At 36.9% G+C, this 27,179-nt stretch overlaps 1 long non-coding RNA gene across 1 annotated transcript; it reads left to right on the top strand.

Annotated features, from left to right (window-relative positions):
* The first annotated feature begins 1,273 nt into the window (after window positions 1–1,273).
* On the top strand, window positions 1,274–24,932 carry LOC128316092 (uncharacterized). Its single transcript, XR_008299577.1, has 5 exons — window positions 1,274–3,625; window positions 4,555–4,762; window positions 10,094–10,213; window positions 22,925–22,978; window positions 24,463–24,932. It is a non-coding gene; the product is annotated as an uncharacterized LOC128316092 (long non-coding RNA).
* The last annotated feature ends 2,247 nt before the right edge of the window (window positions 24,933–27,179 follow it).

Consider the following 27,179-nt stretch of genomic DNA (forward strand, 5'->3'; position numbering starts at 1 on the left):
CTGAGTAGAGTCTAGGCTCTGAGCTGTCAGCACAGAGCCGTACGCGGGGCTCAAACCCACAAACCGCAAGATCATGACCTGAGCTGAAGTCGGACGCTTAACAGACTGAGCCACACAGGTGCCCCAGAGCCAGTTCTTTTAGATGTCACTTGATTATTTGTGAGTGGTTATATATTTCTGATTAATGGATCATATTTCCTTACAATGAAGTTTTCTAGAAGGCAGGATTTGGCTTAATTATTCACTGAATACCAAGAGGAGTAAAATGTCAACACCAAAAGAGATTTTTCAAATTATGAACTTAAAATGAATTGCAGATAGCCTTACTGGTGGTTGGGAGAAACACATACCAAAGCATTTTGTTAGTTTTTGCTTACAGTCTAAAACTTTATATTACCATAGTAAAAATCAAAATAAAAGATGACATAGTGAAAAACACATCAATACTATGTGCAATTAGTTTATTCTTTAAAACAGCCATCAAGTTAGAGGTATTGAATTTTTCCATCTATGTCATTTTTGTGTTGTTGAATAATAGGCAAAATCATAGCATGTACACATGTTTTAATTTATCCTGTGGAGCATCTGTTTGTAATCTGGGAAACACTGCCTTGTTTTGTCCATACCTACATATTGATCAGAGCCTGAGGATGAGTTTTCAAATGATTTACAATTAAATAAAAAGACTAAAGTTTACATTTGCTAAAATTAGTATATAATTTTATATGAAAGCATACTTTTGATACAGTAGAATTGATTTTATTTTATTTTATTTAGTTGATTTTTTATTTTTTTAAATACAATTTATTGTCAAATTGGTTTCCAAGTAGACTTGATTTTAAACTTGAACTATTTTTTTTTCTTTTATCTGTCTTCAGCGTTTCCTTCAATTTCTGGTAGAAAAAGTGGTGCATACTCTCCACTCCCCACTTGGAAACTTAACACCTTTTTAATTTTTTTCAGGGAAAAGCATTATTTTAAATGTGAGAGTACCTGAATACCATGCTCATGAAAACTTTCCTTATTTTTCTCTAAATGTTTATTTCCCAAGAATTCATTATGCCTATTTGTTTTGTAATATGGTAATTCAGGCATGATCTCTCTTTTCTCTCTCTCACACACATGTTCTCTATCCAGAGAAAAACAAGTTTTTATATTCTTTCCCTGTAAGTGGAGTAGGTTGTTTTTCCCAAAATTGATGTTTGTGAACCTCAGGTTCCCACATTCTTGAATTTTGATATAACTTTAATTTTTACATTTCTCTTCTCTGCTATTTGCCAGATTTATCTAACTAATTTTCTCTTTCTAAGGCTCTATTGAAACATATAATAAAGGGTTCACAGAAAAGGATCAGTGAAAAAGCCCTCTAAGTGTGATATGCTGTCAGCTGTAACATGAACAGTTTGATTGAAGAGAAGGTTCAGAATTCAGTGAAATGTCTACAGCAGGATAAAATCTTACGGAACTTAAAAAGATTCAAGTGTATGAGAAGAATTGGTCTAGGGGTGACAGAGCAAGTATTTGGCATTCAAGGGAATTTTGGAAAGTAGAGAAAACTGGCTAGCGATCCGTCAAGAGTCTTGGGTGGATGTTCTGTACCTTTTAGGAAAATCTATTAAAAAGTCCTCAAGAGGATCCTCTTTACTCCTATTTCCAAGGGAAATCACACATAGGTCATAGATAACTTGACAGACAAGATGAAGGGTTCTTATACCATGTAAAAAACTTAAGAAGCCCCAGCTGTTGTAAAGACTATAGAGCAGTCAAGTGTGACATTTTGAAAGCACAGAAATAGAATCATGGTGACCTTGGGCACCTTATTACTAACTTTCAGTGTGACAAAATCAGTGTCATTGCATTTAAATTTCTTCATCCTTAAATTTGGTTTACTCTGATCATGCTACTTAATGCATTGGGTTATTCTGAGGAACAAGTTGCATTTAATTTACATAACTGTATTTTTAAAGTATAGTGATTTTTCATTTATATATTTTTTACTGATAATAGTTTTTATTGACAATGCATTAAAAAAAAGGCTATGAGCTATGATGGGTAAGGAGAGTGAAAAGACAAGAGGGTCAAACAAAGAATAAAGGCACAGACAATATGACATGTTCAGGAATTGTCATGAATGAAACACAATAAGACTAATGAGAGAGAAGACTTTGAAATGTAGAACATCGGTTGAGTGGCTTTGAATGCTAGGCAGGGTTGGTCACATTTTACAACATGTAAAGGAGTTCTAGATCTATTAATGGCATCACATGCAAAAGTAAATCTTTCATGGACCCTCCAGTAAAAGTAAAATAAGAATTGAAACATGTTTTATTTATTTTTATTTACTTGAGAAATGTATCTTTTGTGTATTATTTTGATATTATCGGCTTACAATTCAGAAGACTTTATCTAATTGTGATAATGAACTTTGACTAAATGCTTCCATGTCTTACAATTCCGTATGATTATTTTCATTCATTGGTGATAAGGCTAGCTAGTGGTTGGAGTGCAATCTGTTTCCATTGAGCAAAGCAAAGCTGGTTGATCTTTAATGTAAATAAACCTATAAGTTTACCTCATTAGTCACATATTTAAGCTAGATAATCTGGAATATTTATCTAAAATCATCACCCTGTAGTCTACACTGTAGAGTGAATACGGTACAATCCACTTTGTAAGATTATTTAATGCAATATATTCCCATGTCAAAATAGTTAATTCTTAAGATTATTATACATTTTATTTTTATGTAATTTTATCATCCAAAGCACTTGGAAAACCTGGATCACGTGGAATACACCTTGAAAGATCTAAATATCTTTTGAAAAAGAAAAATCTTATTTAGCGAACTTAAGAACCATGTCAGCAAATATCAAGTGTAAACATCCCTAGAAATTACGTTTTCTCTTTCAAAGTCAATATGGTTAGCTGCAGATGAGCTATGGATGTGGCAAATACTTGATAAGTGCACTTATATTTCTGACAAATGTTCTAGGTTAAGTGATGGGTCATGTAACTAAACACATCACCTGATGAGTGGGAGCTATTATAGAGTAAAAATTGGAAATAAGTAGAATATAGTAATGGTAGCATTGATGACACCTGGAAACTTAACATTAATATTTATTAATTTTTGCTAACTTACTGAAAGCACAGTAAAAACTAGCTGTCATTTATTGATTAGCTAATATATCCCTGGCAATGAACTAGGATCTTTACCTACAAATAAGGCAAATGGCGGAGGAAGGGGCCAATTCCACATATTACAGACCAGCAGTCTCAGGAAGGTGAAATATTGTCAGAGCCTCACCTAGCCCGTGAGTGGAGAGTCAAAACTTACATACAAAACACGACAAATCCAAACTCAAAACTCTTAGCATTTTGACATTTTCTTTCAGAGCTAAACAGGCAACATTCAAACTACTAAAATGAGTAAATGCAAAAGTGCTTGTATTTATTAGATACTTAGTAGTACATAAATAACCTATAACAATTGTCTATCGGTGTATATATAGAAACACAATAATGACACATTTTTTTCCGGAAAACTGGCACCCCAAATCAGGTGGTTTTGGCCTAAGGAAATGAGCCAGAAGCCACATGCATCTTTTCATCGGATCACCAGCAGGTTATTTCTGCTTTGTCTGTTTCATCTATTTTGATGTCATATAATATTTCAGTTGTAAAAAAAGAGTTTGCATATTGATGCCATCACTACTTGTATTATCTCAGGTAAATTGCATCTATATTTCATCACCTGAAAATTGGACATAATCATGGTGTTGATCTTAAGGGTGTTGTAAGGATTAAATACTATAACACACGCAGAATGTTTAGAAAGTGCCTGCTACCAAGTGCTCCAAAAAGCCAGTAATTTTTATTATTATAATATGTGTTACTATTGCTTACTGCTTAGTGTTACACTACACTCTGGCAAAACAATCATTAGATTTATAGAATTACACTTATGTAATATATTTATGCTTTTATTATAAAATGCTAAAATATTAATCTTCATGTTTCAACCAGTTTTCATCCTGATTAATCGATATGTAGAATTCCTACTTTCAGTTTAGTTTTGTAAAAATGTTTACTTTTGTAAAAATATTCTGAGAAAATACCTAGTGTATAGATGATTAGAGATAGTGCAAAATATTTCTGAAATGTGCAAACTAAAAAAGTGATTATTATAAATTGGTGAAAAGTGCATAAAACATTAAATTTTTTAGAGTTATTATGCCACATTACAACAGATTCAAGTCTGTTCTTTTATTCAAACTAGCTCTTTTATTCAACTTATTTACTGTCAACAATAAAGGAATAAGGAAAAATGCTTCAATATTTTGACTCAACCATTACTATAAAGGGAAAAGTTTGGTTTTGTGTTAAGTTCAGAAGAAACCAAATTCACTCATCACTCTGTGAACTACGCAACAGAGGACGATTATTTCTCTTATCAAAATCTAATACATGTATTTTTATGATTAACGCACGTTCGGAATATGTGTATTTTTCGTTTCCTAACAATTCAGAAACAAGGCCTCATTCATTCGGTAGGTTGCTTCTGAGGACACCTCCGGGCAGGTTGGACACTGTGCGGACCCTCACAGCCTGGGGCAACTGGCTGGTGCTCTTGCCGCGAAGTGAGCCAACACAAACCCAGAATTACAAACTTCATCACACGCAAGTGGTCCAGGCAGCAGCTGTTACAAATAGCACAGCTATGAACAGGTGTAATGGGAAGGACTGATTGGATCATGGTGTGGTAAGTACAGTGCAACACGAAAACATACTGGTCATTCTCCGCGGGTAAAATGAAGAAGCAGTAGGATAATCAATTAGAGATGTTCTCCTAACTGGTTGTCCTAGTCCATTCGGACCGTTGTAACAAAATACCACCAGCTTGCACAGCTTATAAAAAAATAGAAACCTATTTCTCACAGTTCTTGAGGCTGGGACATTAAAGATGAAGATACTGGAAGATTCCATGTGGTGGCGGGTGAGGGTCTTCTGCCTGGTTCATAGGTAGAGCCTTCTTGCTGTGTCCTCATGTGGTGGAAGAGGCAAGGGATCTCTGTGGGGTCTCTCTTATAAGGCACTAATCCAAGTCTGGAGGGCTTCAGGACTTCCCATCAGCCACATCTTCTAATGCCATCGTGTTTGGAGATTAGGATTTTACCACATGTATTTTGAGGGGGACACAAACATACAGACCACAACGTTGGTTTTGTATAACTCTTTTAGTATTCTCAACCCTGGCACTATTGAAATTTGCAGCCAGATACTCCCTTGTTTCGGGGGGTCAACCTGTATGCCACTGTAGGATGTTTAACAGCATTTCTGGGCTCCTCTACTCACCAGAAGCCAGTAGTACTTGGTCGTGACAATTCAAAATGTCTCCAGATATTGTCAAATGCCCTTTTACAGGCAAAATCCTCCTCCTCCTCCTCTCTCTCTCTCTCTCTCTCTCTCTCACACACACACACACACACACACACACCAATTGAGAATCATTGCTCATTGTAGTAAAATGTAACTTACAGTAGTTGAAATCAGTAGGATTTATTTTGCTCACCTGAGAAGAGGCTACTGCTTGCGTTGGTTCAGCAGCGTCACTCTGTCAGGCTTGGGGACTCTAAGATTCTCTTGCATTTTCTCTCACGCTTATAGGATGACTACCTTAGCATCAAGCATCAGGTCTGCATGGGAGGGAAGAAAAAGAAAGTGCGACACAGTGCAGTTGTACCTTTATAAGGTGTGAGATAAGATATGAGTACAGTGTATTTTTAATTTACAATGGTCCTAGCTATTATTTTATTATATTATTATTTAATTTTGAACTTGTTTCCAGATTTTTATCAACTTGATTTTTAGCCCATTCTTTTACGAAAAATCATCCCTGTGTCTATATATATCTTCAACTAAATGATATCCTCTGATCAGATCCACCCAGATGAAATGTAGATCTAAATCTCTGAAATCTAAATCTCCCCCGTGGCCTGAGTTTATTATTTTTACCACAAACTCTATGCATATCATTTTTACTTAAGAGGATATATTTTTACACTTCTTTCAATTCCAAGAAATTAAGCACTTTGAATAGCAAAAATAACGTCTCACAAAATGCAGTCTGTGACCTATTGCATAGTAAGGGATCAATATAATCAATGGAATGAATAAATAAATGAGAAAGACTAGAAAAAATACGCTTGATCAATAACCTTAGAAGTCTTATTTATTTATTTTTAAATTTTTTTTCAACGTTTATTTATTTGTGGGACAGAGAGAGACAGAGCATGAACAGGGGAGGGGCAGAGAGAGAGGGAGACACAGAATCGGAAACAGGCTCCAGGCTCTGAGCCATCAGCCCAGAGCCTGACGCGGGGCTTGAACCCACGGACCGCGAGATGGTGACCTGGCTGAAGTCGGACGCTTAACCGACTGCGCCATCCAGGCGCCCCTATTTATTTTTAAATGTTTATTTATTTTTTGAGAGATAGAGACAGAGCATGAGTGGGAAAGGGGCAGAGAGAAAGGGAGACACAGAATCCAAAGCAGACTCCAGGCTCTGAGCTGTCACCACAGAGTCCAATGTGGGGCTCAAAGTCATGGACCATGAGATCATGACCTGAGCCGAAGTCAGACGCTTAACTGACTTAGCCACCCCGGTGCCCCAGTAGAAGTCTTCTTTTTTTAAAAAAATGTACATATTCTATTTTTAAAAAAGCACATGGCACCACTGTTGAATCCTAATGGTACCACTTCATAAAATCCAAAACTCTCCATCAAATCCTAAAGCAAGACCAAATGCTGAAAAACAAACAGGCGAAGTTATATGTGATAGAGAATGTCCTGAAATACAGTAGTACCTTCCTGATTAAAGACAAAAAGGAGATTGGGAATAATGCAAACACCTCTTCCCCAGAAGGAAACATTTTGTCAGATAAAGCAACTACTTAGAATGGATATAAAAGATTAATGCTTCCACCAGCTTTCACCACTCAGTATTCTCTCCCATCTTTATGGAGCGATGGAAAAAGAATGAGCAATACAGCAATCAAAGGGACTCTGTGAGATGTAATAAAAACATTCCTGAATTCTTGATTACTTCCCTTTTTTTTAATGAAAGACAAAGGCTTCCTTTCAGGTGTGTAGGCCTGAGCACCCACTGTTGAGTCCGTCTTACACACTCTGGTGCTGGTTTGAGGATCAGGAAGAGTCTCTGCTCGCATTAAGGTGTTGACAGAGAGATATTTTGTGGAAATGATTCTTTGGCTGGTAGATTTTCTTCAGCTGCCTCTTTTCTCCCGAGGAGAAATTCCATCAGGCCACAAATGTGGAAATAGAAGATGAGGGGAAAAAAAATCTTGCTTTAAATAATTTTAATTTTGGGTTTTGTGGGTGTTCTTGAAATGTACTAGGGACAAACATGCCCAACTTCCCTGCTGAGCCTCTGCCCAACAAACATCAGGGCAAAAAGGCACTGTTGCAAGGGAAGCTTCTCAGAATTTCCCTGGTCCACAGTGGGGGCCTAGAGGAAAACGGATTAAAGTCCACTTATATATATACTTTGGTATATATGGATGTAGAATCTTGTCAAAATGCATGTCTCTGACTAGAAAGGCATCTGGCATTAATAAGTTTAACATAAAAGGAGTACAAACCCTGGAGTGACTTTCAATCCATTCGTTCTGCTCTGATACACAAGACTGATAAAACTCGTACGCGGTATACCAGCCAAAGTCATGCTCTGTATCCAGTGAGAGAGTGATAGGACTAGAAATAATCTCAAATCATTCTTGTTTAAGAAAAGGTAAATCATTTACAATTTTTTATGTTTTTAGTCTTCATAACAAAAGACACATAACTTACTCCACCATTACCTGACACATCGGTGAGACTGGAGTAAGATACAGAGCATGGTATCTTGAAGCAACTCTACAATTGACCGTTCTAGTTTCTTCTGGAAACCATAGTCACTCTTGGAAACTCCCAATGACAACCCATGCATCATGCTTTTATTATAAAGGTCAAAACGGGATTTTGCTTCTGTCCATCAGGCTATACCCTTTCTTCTGGAACGTTAGAGTAGTATGCTTTGCTAGCTTTTTCTGAATCCTGTAGTTACGTTTCTTCTCTGTTAATGTCGTTCCATGACCCTACCTGATAGCCAAGAATGCTTATGGATTTCTACATTTTTGTATTTTTAAAATTTCTAAAAGTTGCTGTGTGTGCGTGTGTGTGTGCACTCACGTGCATGTGTTTCTTTTCTTTTTCTCCTCGTATGGAGTGCTTTTCTAGAGCATTGAAGAAAATAACTACTTCATACTGGAAACTTCAACCTGGAAAAGTTTTACTCTGGAATTTATTTTTGTTATGAAAGGGAGACTTCCATATATTAGATAATTTATTAACATCACACGTGTTTGCGACGGTACCTCTATCATATACCAAGTTGCACGTCTATAAGAATCTGTTTCTAACCCAGACTTCATTACCCCATTTGTCTTCTAAGTGCCAAACTGCAGTGTCTTCATTAGATTGTTGATATAGTCTGTCTTAATGTCTACAAGTACAAACTCCATATCTTTGCTTACTCTTCGTCAACATTATCTTGACTATTTTTGGCACTTTTCTGTTTCATGTGAATTTGAGGGATGTCTTGTCAAATTCTAAGAAAAATAAGGTGTTATATATTTTTATAATTGTATTGAATTATAGATTAATTTTGCTATAATGACAGCTTTATAACTCATTAACATGGTATATCTCTTCATTTTTTCACATCTCTTTGTGTCTTTCAATAATTTTTTATAAAATTTTTTGTCAAGAATTTGCATGGTTTTCTTATGTGTTTTCTAGTTACATTATGCTCTTGTTGCTACTGGAAATAAGAATTTTTTAATTTTACTTTTCCTAGTTGGTAACTAACGATCTATGGTAGCCTAATATTTCTAGGTGAATCATGAGATAAGAATGCTTGTGACATTTTTATTTGAATTATTATAATTTGACACAAGACTGTCTAGCATTTTTATATGGTCATAATATCTGACACTAAGTAAAGTTATTCTCTTCTATCCACATGTTATTTTTCCCCTTTATTTTTCAACCTTCCTTCATTATTAAGTCTTCAATAAAAGAAAGACATTAGCCATTAATTAATCATACTAAAATGGATGTACAGAAGTCATAGGAAAAAGTGTAAAAGATTTTTCATGCTCAGATTATGCTGCAAACAATATTTAACTTTAGTTCATATTTATTCTTAAAATTATAATTTCCTTCTCTGTCCTCCAGTCAAATTTTTAATTCCATCTCAGACAATTGAGTTGCTGGTGGAAAACTTTATGGTTAATCTTTGTTCTCTCTGAACATTCAGTCCCTGTTCAAATCTGACCGAATCATTGTCACTCAGCTCAGATCCTTACGACTCTCCAAAACTTCTCTGATGTTCTCAGACCAACGTGCTTGCACTCTTTTGAATTTTTACAGCAATAATTTTCTAGGCAGTCCTGTTGAATATTAATTACGCATGATATTAAAACAATTATTCCATTGGAACAGCAATATTACATATAAGTTGTAACTTAAATATTTTCACTTTAACATCTTGTTTCTCAAACCACTTTCTGTTGTTGTTTTTGTTGGGGGAGGGCAAGGGAGAAGAAGAGAAAGAATCTTTTTTTTAACATGTATTTATTTTTGAGAGAGAGAGAGAGAGACAGACAGAGTGCAAGCCGGGGAGGGGCAGAGAGAGAGGGAGACACAGAATCCAAAGCAGATCCAGGCTCTGAGCTGTCAGGACAGAGCCCTACGTGGGGCTCAAACCCATAAACCACAAGTTCATGACCTGAGCCAAAGTCGGACGCTTAGCTGACTGAACCACCCAGGCACCCGGGGAGAGAGAATCTTAAGCAGGCTCTGTGCTGTCAGTGCAGAGCCTGTCATGGAGCTCAATCTCACGACCCTGAAATCATGACCTGAGCCAAAATCAAAAGTTGGTCAATTAAGCTACTGAGCCGGCCAGGTACCCCAAACTGTTTATTTTAAAGGTCTTGAAGTTACAGACTGTTCTTTGTTTACTTCCCACTAGGTGAATGAAAACTGTGATTTTCTCGAATGGATACTCATCACAGGTGGAGAGACTTCTTCCACGTCTCCACCTAGCTTTTCAAGGATGGAGCCTACTGGAGCTCTAGGGTTCTGGATCCGGGTAGGGGACCACCGAGAACTCTCCCTAGGGTGACGCTCAGTGAACAAAAGGGCAAATTTGCCCTCAAAAGTTCAAACCTATAGAGTCACAAGTGTTAGATTCCAGCCCAGAAGAAACACAGGCATGGGATTCCAAACTATAAGAACCACAAACAGACTGTGCTCAGAATTAAAGCTTTGAGTTGGGAACTGCCGAGGGTGTTCTGAGGGAGGATCTCCATCTCAATGTGCCCAGAAAGTAGAATCATAGCTTTGGTATGTTCAGAGGGCAGCACTCCCCACCTTAGTGGATGTTAAGGCTTTGGAATTGTTCAGGGCCTGTTATCCCTCCCTTTTGAAATGGAATATCTATCCAATGGCTGTCCTGAAGTTGTGTTTTAGAAGCATATTACATATTTGATCTCATAGTTTTGCAGCCTAGATTCTCACGCATATCTGGTTCAAGTGATATTTAAATGAGACTTTGGATGTAGACTTTTGAATGATATATGAGAAGGACATGATGTTGGGGGGGACCAGAGTCAGAGTGCTATGGTCTGAATGTCCCCCTAAAATTTATGTTAAAATCCTAATACCCAGTGCAATGGTATTAGAAGATGAAGACTTCGCCAGGTGCTTGAGTTGTGAGGGTAGATCCCTCATGAATGGGATCAGGGCTCTTATAAAAGATCACAGTGCCCCATACCCCCTCCATGTGAGGACACAGCAAGAAGTCACTGGAAAGGTGGCACTTGACAACTGGAAAGACGGTCTTCACTCAAATTTGACCATTCAAGCACATTGGTCTAGGACTTCCAGTCTTCAGAATGTAAGCAGTAAACTTCTGCTGTTTATAAGTCATTCAGTCTGTAGTAATTTATTATAGCAGCCAGAACTTACTAACACAATTTCCCACTGGGCAAAGACTGTGATTTGTTGAAACACTCACCACATGTGTAGATATTTCTTCTGTATCTTTCACAAAGCTTTTCCAGAGGTCTTCATAAATGGTGGAGTGTTGAGTAAGTACTTCTCTAGCTAAACAGACAGACTCTTTTCTTATTGTCATAGGCTAAAATTACCGGTAGTTTCTAAATACATGAAACTTTGCATTTCTAAAAATTATTTTGAGCATGGGATTTATGACAATCTAATCTAGAAGTAGATAATTTTTTCAATTAGGTGGGAGACTTTTTCAAAGAGAAAGATTTACTCCATGTGCTTCCATTTCTACTCTCAAGTTCCCTTCTTCTCTCCCAAGGGCTTTGTGGAAACAAACAAATACATATTTACGTATAAATATAGCCAACAAGTATCTTAGTTTCAGTTGATCTCACTTTAGTGTGTGACCAAGTAAAATTAAAAAAAATATATATATATATATATATGCCAAAACACATAGGAAAATTAGAAGATTCTTGTGTAAATAGGGTTAAAAAAACAGCATTTGCAGCCCCTAAACACTGCATTTTGAATTTCTTTCAAATAATAATATGTAGCCTAGGAAAAAATAAATAAGAAAACAAATTAGAACTTTCAAAACAATAAAAATGTCAGGAGTATAAGAAAAATGTAATGGTGTATGGCAAGCAAGGTAAAAAAGGAAACTGGGCATGGAAATAGTGAAGGAAAAGTAAGTCAGGAATGAGTGAGTGGTCAAAAGATCAAAACTGCCAAATGAAAAACATTTCAAAAGTGACTTCTTGTTTTTAAATGTGAGATAATTTGGGTGTTGTTATGTGTGCATCGAATTCTGTTCCCTCTATGGCAGGACCCTGGAATTCCTTCCATTTTATGTGAACAGTGGTGTTTTTTCACTGTTGTCAAAAACCAGAGGAATTATTGTGAGTTTCTGGAAAGTTCTTGTGACTACCATAAGTTATAAGAATTTTGAATCTTCCCCAGACACCCCCCCCACACACACACACGCGGGCGTGCGCACATGCACACACACACACACACACACACACACACTCCTGTTTGTATATATTTCTAATATGATAAGTGCAGCTAATTTGGAAGATACCACTAGAATATGTCAATTCCACTGATTTTGAAACTTCTATCAAGAGATTGTATTTGATCATATTAAATGGATTCTGGAGAAATCCGTTTTTTTTTCATCTTGATGAGAACAGGACTTTTGAGTTGTGTTTTAAAGAATATAGTTTGAAAACTTCCAGAGGATTAAATGTGAATTACCAGATGAAGAGAAATTATAACTAAGTGATGAATCTAATGAAACATAAGCCAGAGGAACCCTTCTCATTCATTCATGCTCTGGTTGTTTAACCAAAAGCCATGTTTTGATTTGCACTGCACCTTCGTTTATTTCCTTGTTTAAGTGAAACCTTATGACACAAATGACAGCTCAGTCCCTCTGCACACCAAAGCCATGAGAAGAGAGAGAGTGGTCTGCCACATTCCCGACAGTGCTGATTTAAGGGTCTAGGTGCCTGGCGCGTTTTTCCTTCTTCTCCCTTTGTTTTAGTTTCCTGGCTACAAACTGACATTTTCCACTCGTTTTAGCCTTCGTGATATTGGCACATATGCTACACAAACCAGTAGCCACAGCTTTAACACATCAATCTTCATTTAATATGAAGCCTTTAAGGGTAGAAATAATATGTTCCAAATTTGCCGTTGAAGAAATGATACTAATATAGTTCCTTTTAAATTCTGAGAGCTAGAAAAGCTTGGGAATGATTTTATAAATTTCACAACTATGTTGGTTTTTTTTTACTGTGGAAAATAAGAAAAATCTCAGAGCTGATCTCAATTTCCCTTTCTCCCTTCCTCTATTTCTTCCTTGAGAGAGTCCCAGAAGTGCTGAAAGAGACTCCCTCTCACATCTTAGCCTTTTGAGTTTAAAATGCAAATGTGAGGATTAGTACAAATAATGCAGTTTACAAAATTGTTCTTTTCTAATTTCCTAGGAAAAGGTAATTTACATTTATATTTATTTGAGAGCTAATGATCAGAAAATATGGATGACTCTCTGTAGGAGATGATATTACATGTTCCAAATGCTAAAAGTTAAAGTTTCAATTAACAAATAGATTCTTACTGTTTTCCTATTCTGAACAATTGGCCTGAGACATTTATAGATTCTGTATGTTTCACTCAACAGATACCATGAATTTTCTCAAATATATGTTAGTAATATTTCTGAATTGCCATTTTAAAGTTTTAATTTTTTTTTCAAAGTTTAGCTTATGCTACAATTTTGAACTTTTCCCTGGCAAGTGTCCGGGGTACCTTCTCTCCCCAGCTAGTTCTCTTAAGTTCTCTCCCCTTGATGATGGCAAGATCATTTGTGAAGGAGATCCTAGATAATGCCATGTATTACAAAAATCCTCTAACTTTGAGATAGAGCTAGGCTGGTATGATGCTCCCTGGCCCCTGGCTGACAATCTCCCCATCTTAATTCCTGCAATACAGTTTCACAAATGACAATATCGATCACTTTTTAAAAGACCTTTTAAGAGGAATTTTAGGCTCACAACAAAACTGAGGGGATAATACAGAGATTTTCCATATAACCCCACACATGCACAGCTCCCCTCATTATCAGCCTCCCCTACCAGAGTGCGATGTTTGTTACCACCGATGAACCAACACTGACATCTCACAATCACCCATGGCACAAAGTTGATGTCAGAGTTCCTTTCTGTGTTGTGCATTCTGTGAGTTTAGGGAAAGGTGTAATGACATGTGTACATCATTATTAGTATCATACAGAGTATTTACATTGCTTCTAAAATCCTTGATGTTCTGCCCATTAGTTTCTTCCCTCCACAAACCCCTGGCAACCACTGATCCTTTTATGGTCTCCACAATTTTCCCTTTTCCAGAATGGCATATAGTTGGAATCCTACAGCATGTTGCCTTCTCAGATTGGCTTTTTTTCACTTAACAATTAGCTTTTAAGATTCTACCATATCTTTTCATGGCTTGACAGCTTTTTAGTGCTGGCTATCTCATTATTTGTACATACTCCAGATTATTTATCCATTCACTTACTAAAAGACATCTTGATTACTTCTAAATGTTGACAATTAAAAATAAAGTTGCTATAAACATCAATGTTCAGGTTTTTGGGTGGACATAAGTTTTCAACTCCTTTGAGTGAGCATCAAGGAGCATAACTGCTGGATCATATGGCAAGAATATGTTCATTTTTATAAGAAATAAAAAGCCTGGGGCGCCTGGGTGGCGCAGTCAGTTAAGCGTCCGACTTCAGCCAGGTCACGATCTTGCGGTCCGTGAGTTCGAGCCCCGCGTCAGGCTCTGGGCTGATGGCTCAGAGCCTGGAGCCTGTTTCCGGTTCTGTGTCTCCCTCTCTCTCTGCCCCTCCCCCGTTCATGCTCTGTCTCTCTCTGTCCCAAAAATAAATAAACGTTGAAAAAAAATAAAAAAAAAAAAAAGCCTGACGTGGGGCTTAAACTCACAAACTGCAAGATCATGACCTGAGCTGAAGTCGGATGCTTCACCGACTGAGCCACCCAGGTGCCCTTTAAATATTTTTTAGCGCTTATTTATTTTTGAGAGAGAGAGAGAGAGAGAGAGAATGTGAGCGGGGAAGAGGCAGAGAGAGAGGGAGACACAGAATCTGAAGCAGGTTCTAGGCTCTGAGCTGTCAGCACAGAGCCTGATGTGGGGCTTAAACTTATGAACTGCAAGATAATGACCTGAGACGAAGTTGGTTGCTTAACCGACTAAGTCACCCAGGTGCCCCTATATCTATTATTCTTAAGTGAAGATTTTGTGCTTCTGTTTTTATTCCCCTACAACATTAGCAACATGAACAATGAACAATGTTTCCTAATGGTGGAGTCCATTTTAATTTTCCGTGTGTGTGTGTGTGTGTGTGTGTGTGTGTGTGAATGCTTTTATTTTTAAAATAAGTTTTATTTTATGTGAAAGATATCCATATGTTTTCATGTTTGTGTCAAATAGTTTCTATTTATTGAAGACCTACTCTGATGGCTAATCTTATGTGTCAACTAGGTTATGGTGGCCAAGTATTTGGTCAAACACAAACCTAGATGTTGCTGGGAAAGTGGTGTTTAGATGTGATTGGAAGAGGGGTTAATGAAAATACCTACTTAAAGTAATTCACAGTATTCAGGATTTTTTTGTTTGTTTTCTCAGCCATGCACCATCTCAGGGTTTACAAAGCATATTTGTACATTCGTTAATTGCATTGAACTTCAGGAGTACTCTGCAAGGTAGGCTTGGTAGATAGAGTCTCTAGTTTTTACAAATGGAAATGCATTTCAGAGAAGAGAAATGAGGTTAGGATCACACAGCTAATAGATACTAGAGCTAGTATTTTCCACAATTTACTTAGTGTGAAAAACTTTATTAAATATTGCTTAACTCTTAAATAATGCTTATGTCCTTTAGCGGACTTATGAGACAAATAGTTATCTATACCTATTTATATCTTTAGGGCTTTATATGGTAAAGAAAGAGAGGTTTGAAAATGCTAGCTTCATATCGGAATCACCTGTAAATCTTTAGCATATAAACACATTGAAAGCTTTCCCAATGTGCAGTCTGGCGTTGTATGCTGTTTAACTCAATAAGAGTTAAAGGTAGCATTTTACTATATGACCACCTCATAGTTTATTTTCCCTCCTGAAAAAAAAAAAGTAATTAGAAATAACATTATTGGGGGTGCATGGGTGGCTCAGTTGGTTAAACGTCTGACTCTTGATTTTGGCTCAGGTCATGATCTCACGGTTTCATTGATTCGAGCCCCACATCAGACTTCTACTGACAGCATGGAGCCTACGTGGGATTGTCTCTCTCTCCCTCTCTCTCACCCCCTCCCCCACTCATCCTGTCTCTATCTCTCTCAAAATAAATAAATAAACTTAAAAAAATATTATTGGGAAGAAAAGTGGAGTAAGAGGAAAAACTGACAATCCAGTTGAAACAGCAGAATAATGCCTATCTTGAAATGAAGATAGCATATTAATGCTTCCACTGGAATTTATTAAGTAACTTGAAAATGAATAATGAGGGCACTATTAATAATCTACATATAAATAATTTCTATAATAATTTAGCTTGAAAAATATTAATTTTCATGAGTTTTTATTGTATTGAATGGTTTCTTACATACACGATAAATCTTGGGATCCTTCTCTCCCCCTTTTCCATGGTTAAGCATCATGGCTCTATGAGGCAAGACATAATTCGTGGTGGTTTCTATTAGGTTTCCTCACTGAAAAGTAGAATAAAACAAGTGACACTTTGGGTCTTTTTGCACAAAGGCAGCATCTAAACACCGCTGTTTTTCAAGGCTTGATTTTGAGCTGTCATTTATAAATTTTCACATATTTAACTAGAAATGACTTAATGTTTCCTGGCTGCCTATGTAGAAGCGTCTTTCTTTTTTTAGGCAGGAAAAAGAAAGTTCAGTGTGGTCCAATTTATTTTCAGGGACACTGAATCATGTTTTCTTGGACACATTTATCTATGCTCCAATTAGACAGTCAATGATTTGTACACTGAGCACTTGATCAATTTGAATTATCAACGGGGGATGTGAATGTTCTACTCCTATGCCTTTCTTTTGCTTTCTTTCTAAATTAAAAAGAAAAAAGATTTTTATGAATTCTAAATATCATAAGGAAGTATATGTTTAGAGGAATATCTTCATTGCTTATGACTGAACTTAATTCTATTAGTGAAAAAGAAAGTACTTAATATTTGGGGCATATAACTTCCCAGTCACTTAGTAAATTACCTCTCCCAGTGAAATCACCATCAACTTATTCATCAAATGTTTATGCAATGTCCGTTATGTGTGAGTCACTATATGTATAAGTCACAATGAATGTTATAAGGAAGGAACTGAGTGTACAAATTAGATCTTGCACAATTATAAAAGATCTGTGGAATTTAAGGTCTGGAAAAATAACTGAAGACTGTTTTTTCTTTTTTTTTTAAATTTTTTTGAACGTTTATTTTTTTTTTTAATTTTTAATTTTTTTTTTTTTTGGGACAGAGAGAGACAGAGCATGAACGGGGGAGGGGCAGAGAGAGAGGGAGACACAGAATCGGAAACAGGCTCCAGGCTCTGAGCCATCAGCCCAGAGCCTGACGCGGGGCTCGAACTCACGGACCGCGAGATCGTGACCCGGCTGAAGTCGGACGTTTAACCGACTGCGCCACCCAGGCGCCCCTATTTTTTTTTTTAATTTTTTTTTCAACGTTTATTTATTTTTGGGACAGAGAGAGACAGAGCATGAATGGGGGAGGGGCAGAGAGAGAGGGAGTATTTATTTTTGAGACAGAGAGACAGAGCATGAATGGGGGAGGGGCAGAGAGAGAGGGAGACACAGAATCGGAAGCAGGCTCCAGGCTTTGAGCCATCAGCCCGGAGCCCCACGCGGGGCTCGGATGCTTAACCGACTGAGCCACCCAGGCTCCCCTGAAGGCTGTTTTTCAAGTCAATCAGAGAATCCAAGCTCTTTCAGCTACCAAAGTGGAAGAGGGAAACTCATGGGGAAGTCTACGGGAAGCTGTTGACCTTCTGTAGGTGCCTTTTCTGTGAGCCACAGTCAAGCTCCTGGTGATGGTCCTAGGTTTGCTGTGGTCAACTTGGCTGGCAGTTAGAAAGAAGAGCTAGAAGAGGGGCAGAGGAGAATGATGACAGCCAGAAATTTGAGGGGCATCTTTAAATTTGTTCATCACTGAATCTGAATATGATGGTGTTGAGAGTAATGGTAGCTACTTCACTTGGCCTATCAACCCTGTCTTAATTGTTGACTAATTCTGTTAACTAATTCTGACCAAGAACCATCTAGGAAATGCCTTCATGAAGAATTCTTCTTCTTCATGAAGAATTATTTTACACGTGAGATAAAAAATATCCCCATTAAACAATTTGTTTATTTTGTTCCTCATATCTTATTTTAGATTGGGTTTCCCAGAGTAGTTTTTAGAAGCGAGATTTGAGAGTGATTTGCTAGGAAGTATCCACAGGAAAACCTGGTAAGGAAGTACGAAAATAGAGTGAAGAAGAGAAGGAGGTCAAGAAAGTATGTGACATCACTCTAAATTACATAGTGGCACCCCCTGGAGGCGAGCGTTGGAGAAAGTAAGTCATATTTCCAATTCTGACTAGGGACAAAGGAATGAGGGTAATTTTATTTCTATCTCAATGAGATAATTCTTAAAGCATGCTTGTGTAAAGGATGTGATATACAATTTATTCCGCATTTACATAAATTCAGGAAAAATGCACTCTGAAAGTTTGAGATAGTCCTTTAACAAAGAGACACATAGATGTTGCCATTGAAACTGCAACAGGGAACCCAGACAGCGTAAAAATGGCAAAAGCATCCATGGGGGAATGCACAAAGCATCTTGTATACAAGTGACCCTAAATCAGAAGTATATCCACGGTTATATAAATATAAAAAAAATTAAGTATACCTACATAAGGACAAACAGGAAGCTGAAAAAAAGAAGAAGTACTGTTTTAGTTATTGAAAAACTATGATTTTTAAAATTTCTGTAATATGTTTAATATATCTATAAAAATAAAAAGGGGGAAAAATGGAGACCTGGGTGCGATGGTGCAAACTTTTCTGAGTAAGTGCGAGCAGACTTCTGGAGTCCAGGTGAAGAGCTATGCTGCCCCAGCCAAATAATGCTCCGGTCAGTCTGCATATACTGTCAGAACTTCAAGTATAACAGTGTAGTGGCTGTTGATGGTCTCTTAGCACCTGAATATACACACACCTTCACATAATTCCATCTGGTACTCTGATTATTTGATCAGTTATTACAAGTCTTTGAGCAAAAAGAAGAAAAAAAATGTTAAAGGAGATCCTTGTCAATCCATTGATACCAAAGCTATCTGGTTGATTGACCCTGATTATTTTAGGAGATAGCATTCTACTGGTCTAGGACATTGCATTGAAAACCAGACAAAAATCTAATCGTACTAATCAGATTAAATGTGAAAGTGGAATCGGTACTCCTTTGAAGCATATTGGAACTTTTTGAGGACTGATTTTATAATTGCTATTCTCATGGAAGTAACATGTGATACCAAAATTCTAAAAAAGAAAAAAATTGTAAAATTTATGCGACACAATCAAAAAGGATTTTTACAGCATGATGATTTTAATGACAGTGTAGGTATCCTACTTGATAAAGAGAAATTGCTATATTCGAAGCACATTTTGGCACGTGGAAGTAGGACTGCCCTAAAAGAGGTTATCAACACATGCACATATGTGTGTGTAGATAGTCACATATATGTTATATGTGATTTCAAATCCACTTAAGTGAAGTTGTTGTAACTCACTTGTTCATGACAGAGACAAACAAAAGTCGTTTTTATCCAAAAAGTAATTAGGTTGTGTTAAGATGTCATCATCTTATGTTCTTACTGATAAGAACTCAGTAGCTCAGCTGCTAAGGGTTGCCACGGGGCTTACCAATACAAGACATAGGAAGAAGCAATGATGACAGGGGACACGTAGGCTGGATACCGAGAGTTTGTGAGGACCATCCTAGAGTGTTTGGTCTAGCCAAGGAAACATTTTGCGGATTCAGAGAGCTCTCCAAAGACCTTGGACAATTAGCTCCTGTCAAGTGAAGGCGATTCTTACTGGCAGTGGCAATAGCCTTGCAGAGGCCCCTCAAGGTTCATCTTGCCCATTAATACCAGTGGTCTTATTTCTCTATCATGCTGTAGCTACCAGGGACTTTTACTTCTGCCCTGGCAGCTGGATGTTAGCTCTTGGTTGACCAAGCCATCTGTCCTGAGCTCCAGCTTTTATAAAGGTACGCCTCAACTAAATATGGACTTTATTTCTTTCGTCTCCCCTTGCCTGGAACAATAGTGTGATTAATCTATCATTGGTTTGGAGTATGTTATTTCGTAATTGGCTTACTGAGGGACATCATCCTGTATGCTATAGGCTGGTGAAATTTCCACAGTGAACCTGTGTTAAGTAAATTGCTGGCAAAGAAAAACTCAGTCCCTGAGCATAATTTTGCCCCTCCCCCAAGCCCCCAAAGCAAAACAACATGTGAAAGTAAATAGCCAAAATTTATTTATATAACTTGGAGAAATATATCTTAGTATGTTTGGGCTGCCATAACAGAATTCCATAGACTGCATGGCTTATAAACAGCAGAAATTTATTTTTCACAGTTCTAGATACTGAAGTCCAAGATCAACTTGGTGGCAAAATCAGTATCTGGTGAGGACTGGATTATTTGTTCATAGAAAACCATACTCCTGCTGTGTGCTCTTATGATGAAGAAGCAAGGGCATTCTCAGGGGTCTCTTTTATAGGAGCACTAACCCCATTCACGAGGTCTCCACCCTCATGACCTAACACCTCTCAAAGTCGCACCTCCCATGCCATTGCATTGGGGATTAGGTTTCAGCATATACATTTGGGGGAGACACAGGCATTCAGTCTATAACGACATGTAAATATGCTGTAAGTATTAAGAGCTCTATTATTTCCCTTTAATGGCACATATTTTTAAAGTTTCAAATAAGTTAGATTAATATAATTTATCTTGAAACAGTTGATTGCTTTATTGGGATTTTAAAAATGAGATTTAAATTTGGAGAAAACAAATCATACATCTAAAATTTCTAAAGATTTGCCAACATGTTAGGAAACCTGATGGTAAAATTATGATTATATGTCAAGTTTTTACATTTGGATGTAGTGAAGCATTCAGAAAACCACTGCAAATTTAGTTATTTCATTTAGAGAGGGAGAGAATTACTTCTTTTAGAATGTATACATAGAATATGGCTTGGCATCCATGATTTACATATACTATTTCATTTAATGTTCATTAGAACATAGGTCTTGCTCATTATAGCTAATAAAAATATGATACAAAATTTCAAGTTATAGTTTCTTCACGTTGGAGCCCGAGTTTGAAATTATTTTAATCAGACACCAAACTTAGGACATTTTCATGTAAAAAATTCCTTGATAATCCATGAATCCAATTCTCTTTTTGTTTCTTCCTGCAACAAATGTCTGTTGAGTATCTAAAATGTGCCAGGTAATAGTAAAAAAACAATAATAACAATAACAATAAACCAAAAAAAACAGATGCACCTGCTTTCACACACACAAAAGTTGAGACTAATGGAGGAAACAGATGGTAATTTAAAAATCAAAAATCTATCATTACAAAGTTTAGTATGTACCTGGCTATATCAAATAAACATGTAAGAAAAAGATGTTCCCTATCCTTTGAAGACATAAAAAAAATCCCTCTAGAAACAGGGCAAACTTGGGGAATATGTGGGTGAGCCTGGTGACAATCTGGGCAGATAAACTAGAAAATGCAGAGCCCTTGATGCAGCTTGAAAACCGAGTGTCCATGTGGATGTGACAAAGGAACGGGTCATGGTTGATGAGACGGTGTAGAGTAGCAAGGACTGACAAATGGATGCGTTATATGACATACTGAGGATTTTTGCCTTAACCCTATGAAAAATCAGATACTTTAAGTGGATCAAGCTGGAAGAGAGAGTTTCATTTTGAAATTGCTGCATTTTAGATGCCTTTGAGAGATCCAAATAGGGTTCAGTTAGATTTGTCAGTTAGATATGTTGTTCTGGAGACCAGAAAAGAAGTAAGGAATGAAACAATCACAGAGAGTTAATATAAATATAGGTGGCTAGTTATGTATTTAACAAGCATGTGATTCATATACATATTTAACACACATATCAAATTGTTTTGGTGAATATACCTGTGCTGTGCTAAGAGACATAATTAGGAGAATTTCAAAGCAAAACCACTTTTTCAGTATAATGCTATCGTATGACAGATGAATCAACAATTTTATATGATTCTTTTGTTTTAAATACTTTTTAATGTTAATTTAGTATTGAAGGAGAGAGAGACAAAGCATGAGCCGGGAAGAGCAGAGAGAGAGGGAGACACAGATTCTGAAGCAGGCTCCAGGCTCCAAGATGTCAGCACAGAGCCCGACTCAGGGCTCGAACTCACAAACTGTGAGATCATGACCTGAGCTGAAGTCAGACGCTCAACTGACTGACCCACCCAGGCGCCCCACCAACTTTACACATTTTTTAAGGTTTGGTATTCTGAGCAAAAATCACAGAATATAATTGGTCTTATACATAGTAATATATTTCTAATATGTCATCATTTTATACCTTATACAAAGTGTTGTTTGGTATTAAAGAGTAACATTTGGAACCCAGTTCACAGCACACTAGTATGCATGAGAATAGTTTAGACTACATCGCTTATTTTACTATAATAAAAGTGCTAGTTCATACATAAATGTATAGTAGAGATCTATCTTTGTATCTCTGTACCTATCTATCAGTCTATCTATCATACACCATGTATCTATATCTAGAATTTCATATAGGTACATATCCATTCTACCAAATATCAGCTTTGGAAAATATGCTTTTAATAAAAAGAAACAGTTCCGTACATACAGAGGTAGGTATGAGCGTTCAAACTGCCAAAAAAGTGTGCTTTCACTTGATAAGTACTACCAGTAATGTTAAAATAATTGCAACTAATTTATCATAAATATATGAAGTAACACTGTGTATTTCGTAAAAGATATTGTAAGAGGCTTCCACTTCTAGAATGTAAAGATCATAGAAGGCTAATGCTTCTGCTGTACCTACTGAAAAAAAAGTTGGATATTTATTTGTTTGTTTTGTTTAAAGATATCAGGGGTTCCGGGACATGCTACCTTCCAGAAATGACAGAGACATTACAAGGTGAGCTGCAGATTCCTGAAAAGTCTTCCACGCATGAGGCATTTGGGATTTTAGGGACAGGTAGGAAGCTGCTTCGTGAAATTGCTACCTCCATGATGCTTTCATGCTTTCACTTTACCCTTTGAGGTAAAGTTAACAGCCTTATATCCAGTTAGAAAATTCTTTATATTAATTTCTTTTTGTTCAAATAACTGCTGTGATTTGTATCTCCTAACTAGAGTATTACTAGCACAAGTGGGGATTCCGTATGTTGTTTTTAAAATCAGGAACGGTATATCATGGTGGAGGTTGAAGATAGGATCCTGGTGGGTTTCTGTAGTTGTGTATGCTCCCTACTGAGAACATTAGACTTTTACAGAATTAGCCAGACCAGGTGATTAGTGCATAGTTTTTCATAAATTTTCTTCTGTAAATATTCAGCCAAATGTTAGGATTATCACTAGAAGTGACCAATGTTCAGGTGTGTTTGAAAGAAACCGTTCAGCACTTGTGTAAGGTTCTGGCCCATACTGCGGTATTCTGGGCGTGAGAAAGAGAGACAAGGAAGAAAACTTGTAAGGCAGGAAAAAAGCCATTCTAACATTTAAGTCAATGTATTAATGTAAATACCATTTGAATCATATTCAAAGGAATATTACAAGCATTTTAATTATTATAAATTGCTATACTATTTATTGGTCCATATTGTGATCCACAATGAGTATGTTGAAGACAATATCCTGATATAGCAGGTTTCTGGAGTGTGAGCTTAAGGATGTCTATACATCTATATATCTAATCTATATATCTATATATCTATATATAGAGATGTATATATATATTTAAGACTGTAGAATATAGATGCAGAAAATGGGAGAACATAGACTTTTCACTCTGTTGTATTTATCTTTCCTTAGAAATCACTTACATAGATTTTCCTGAAAGCATATTTTCAAAACCGTATATTCCCAACTTAATTTTCCCTTCATACCAAACCTCGTCAACTGAAACAATTCCTAAATTTCTTTGCAATATTTAAAGTAGTCAAAAAATTATTTGTCACCTCTACATTTTTTCCATAAAATAATAAAAAAAATTCTATTAAAATAGAAGAAATCCATGAGCCAGAAATAAAATATGGTTAGCTGTGAGGACTAAGTAGAGAAGCCGATTTTGGCATCCAAGTGACTGAGCTTTCCAGCATATGTTCCAACATCTCATGACTTGTTACTTACAGAACAATTCACTTCACTTGCCCCCATCATAAAAATGAAAATATATAAATCATTCATCTTTCCAGATTTTCAGACATAAACCTGGAAACATCTGTGGCTTTTTGGTTCACTATGCAATGTTCAGACTAGTCATTCAGTGTTTGACTTTTTTTTTTTTTCATCCTGGAATCTGTTTCATAATTACTACTACCTGCTGCAAACCCGGATATTCTGACAGAGTTTTTGGTTCCTTTCGTAGTTTTCCCGTGATAAGTTTGACTTTTTCCTCAGGATTTCTTAGCTAATGACAACTCTGACCTAAGTGCAGTGAAAAGCACCAGAATGATATTTGAAGCTGATACAACTGCTAGAGAAAAAGCCAAAAGAAAATACAAGATATTTCGCCCCTGAAGAAAATGCAAGTCCTGGGATTATAAACTCTGCTGATGGTAGGAGGTGAATTTAGTTTTAATTTTAGTTTAGTGCAGTTTAGTTTTAAATTTATTCGTGATGACCCTATTTACTGTCCCGAAGTCAATGAGTAACTTATTCACAGAACCTTTTTGCAACGTGGGTATGAATTTTATTTTGGGGTGTATTAAAAATGGAGGCAGAGAAGCTATAAAAAATAGTAAAAATCCTATTAAAAGCATTTTTCTTTTAATGAAGATTGCCTTAATGTTGGGATCTTAATGGGATGAAGATAATATGTTACCATATGGTCTGAATTGAGTCATTTTTTTAATCAGCTATTTATTTTGAAAGAGCAAGTCTGAATAAAATAAGGAAATGCTTTCAGATTTTTTCCATTATTTCTTCTCTCAAAATCTCAGCTGTAAATCTGGTTATCTCTCCTAATGAGGCACCCTACAAATTCAAACTTTAGTAAAGATTTCCAGTAAAAAAAAAAAATAGAAGAGGGTCACCGCAGGCAAATATTGTTACTTTTATTTGTCTTATGTTGTCTGAGTCTTAAATGGAAGCAACTTTTCCTCCAAAATTGCAAGCCAGGAAGACCAAGTTTCCAGAAAGTCATGGCGAATGTTTCATTTATACATCATACATTAAATTTTTCAACCAGCGCAACGAACCAACGTTTCAAAAAACACATGATAAGAGCTGAATTTAAAAGATGAACTCTCCCTTCCCTAAAGGAATTCTTATAGAGAAAAGCGATATGCAGATGGCCAGTAAATTATTATACACATCAAAAGAAAGCTGATTATAAGGTAAAGCAGGAGAATAAAGGATATATTGTTGAAGACCTCCCTGGGATATATGATAACAGTGCCTAACTTCAGAGGTAATACTTAACTGAGTCTCTGATGTTGTTTTGAAGGATGGCTAGAAGGTCACCAGCCAAACAAACCAAAGATATTTTGTTAGAGGAAAGGTATATGAATAAAACCAGAAGCATGAAGTGGGATGGCATATTAACAGAACTGAATATTTCTTTAAACTCCTGTCAGATCAGGGGTCAAACACTACTCCCCAGTTGGCTGGCCATATCCAGCTGCCACCAGTTTTGATACTTTTTGGAATGCAGCCATGCCCCTTCAGTTACTACTGTTTATGGTTACATTTTTGTTACAAAGGCAGTGCTAGGTAGTTGAGACAAAGAACATAGAGTCCAAAGTATCAAATATTTACTATCTGGCCTTTCACAGAGAAAGCAATTGCTGAGCTTAAGTCAGAGTAAATGCATATATAAAAAAGAAGGCGAAGAGAAATGGTCATGGCCTTGATGCCTGAGAGCATGTAAGCCACTGAGTAATTTGGGTGGAAATGTGTTTCGAAGAGATCCATAGCAGCCATCAGCCATCTTGCTGTTTTCCTCCCTCCCTCTCTTTCTCATTCCTAACTTAACACCTCTTTACGTGCCAAAGACCTATATTAAACAGTTGAAGGAGAGAAACCCATTCATGAATTAGTGATGACTTGTACAGAAGGAATTCAAGGAACTTTTCTGTACTTTACAGCATTTGATCCTCATAATAATCTGCGAGCTCAGGTATTGTTGCCTCTATTTCACCGACTGAACACTTGAAATACTGAGAGCTTAAGTATTTTTTTTCTAAACTCCGATAACTGATAAGTCGTTTCAATACAGGTCTTCAGATTCCCAGGGCACTGATATTTCTATATTGACAAGTCTTTGTCAATACCAGGCAAGGTTTTAGAGCAAGCCTATTCTCTTGAAGACTAATCTAGCCCTACAGTTCTGACCCTTAATTTAAGTTGAATGTAAGGGTTGCTTTTGTTATTTTATCTTAGCCTAGTTGTCCCAAAAGCAGAGCCTGAAAAAGGCTTATGTGTAGGGAGTTTACTTTGAAGTGATTCCACAGAGCAGGAGTGAGGGACAAGGTCATGAAAAAGAGAAAAATGGGGGCGCCTGGGTGGCGCAGTCGGTTAAGCGTCCGACTTCAGCCAGGTCACGATCTCGCGGTCCGTGAGTTCGAGCCCCGCGTCAGGCTCTGGGCTGATGGCTCAGAGCCTGGAGCCTGTTTCCGATTCTGTGTCTCCCTCTCTCTCTGCCCCTCTCCCGTTCATTATCTGTCTCTCATCTGTCCCAAAAATAAATAAAAACGTTGGAAAAAAAAATTTAAAAAAAAAAGAGAAAAATGGGAAGGCAATCAGAAGATATGTTTCTGAGTTGACCACTGGCAGTGTTGAATTTTCCCCTGAGTTCTGTGCTCTTGGCAAATAGCCATGGTCAAGACATCTCCAACTTGTTGTGTTTGGGAAAAGACTTACTACAAAGAACAATCCTTCCCTATACAACTTACCTAAGACTTCTGGATGGCTCCTGTGTTTCCCTATGACAAGGCCAGACACAGACCCTTCAAATTCCCATTCTTTGTCTCATAGATAGTTGGGTGAGCTGTTTGTCTACACTCACTAATCTGAACAAAAGGAGCACTGACTTGATTCAACTTTGCTTAAGTTTCTTTTCTCACTTGGGCCCCTGACCTTTGGATCACCATTGGAAACAAGGTCTTGTTCATAGC

The sequence above is a fragment of the Acinonyx jubatus genome, chromosome B3 (genome assembly GCF_027475565.1).
Source record: "Acinonyx jubatus isolate Ajub_Pintada_27869175 chromosome B3, VMU_Ajub_asm_v1.0, whole genome shotgun sequence".
In the NCBI taxonomy this organism is placed as follows: Eukaryota; Metazoa; Chordata; class Mammalia; order Carnivora; family Felidae; genus Acinonyx; species Acinonyx jubatus.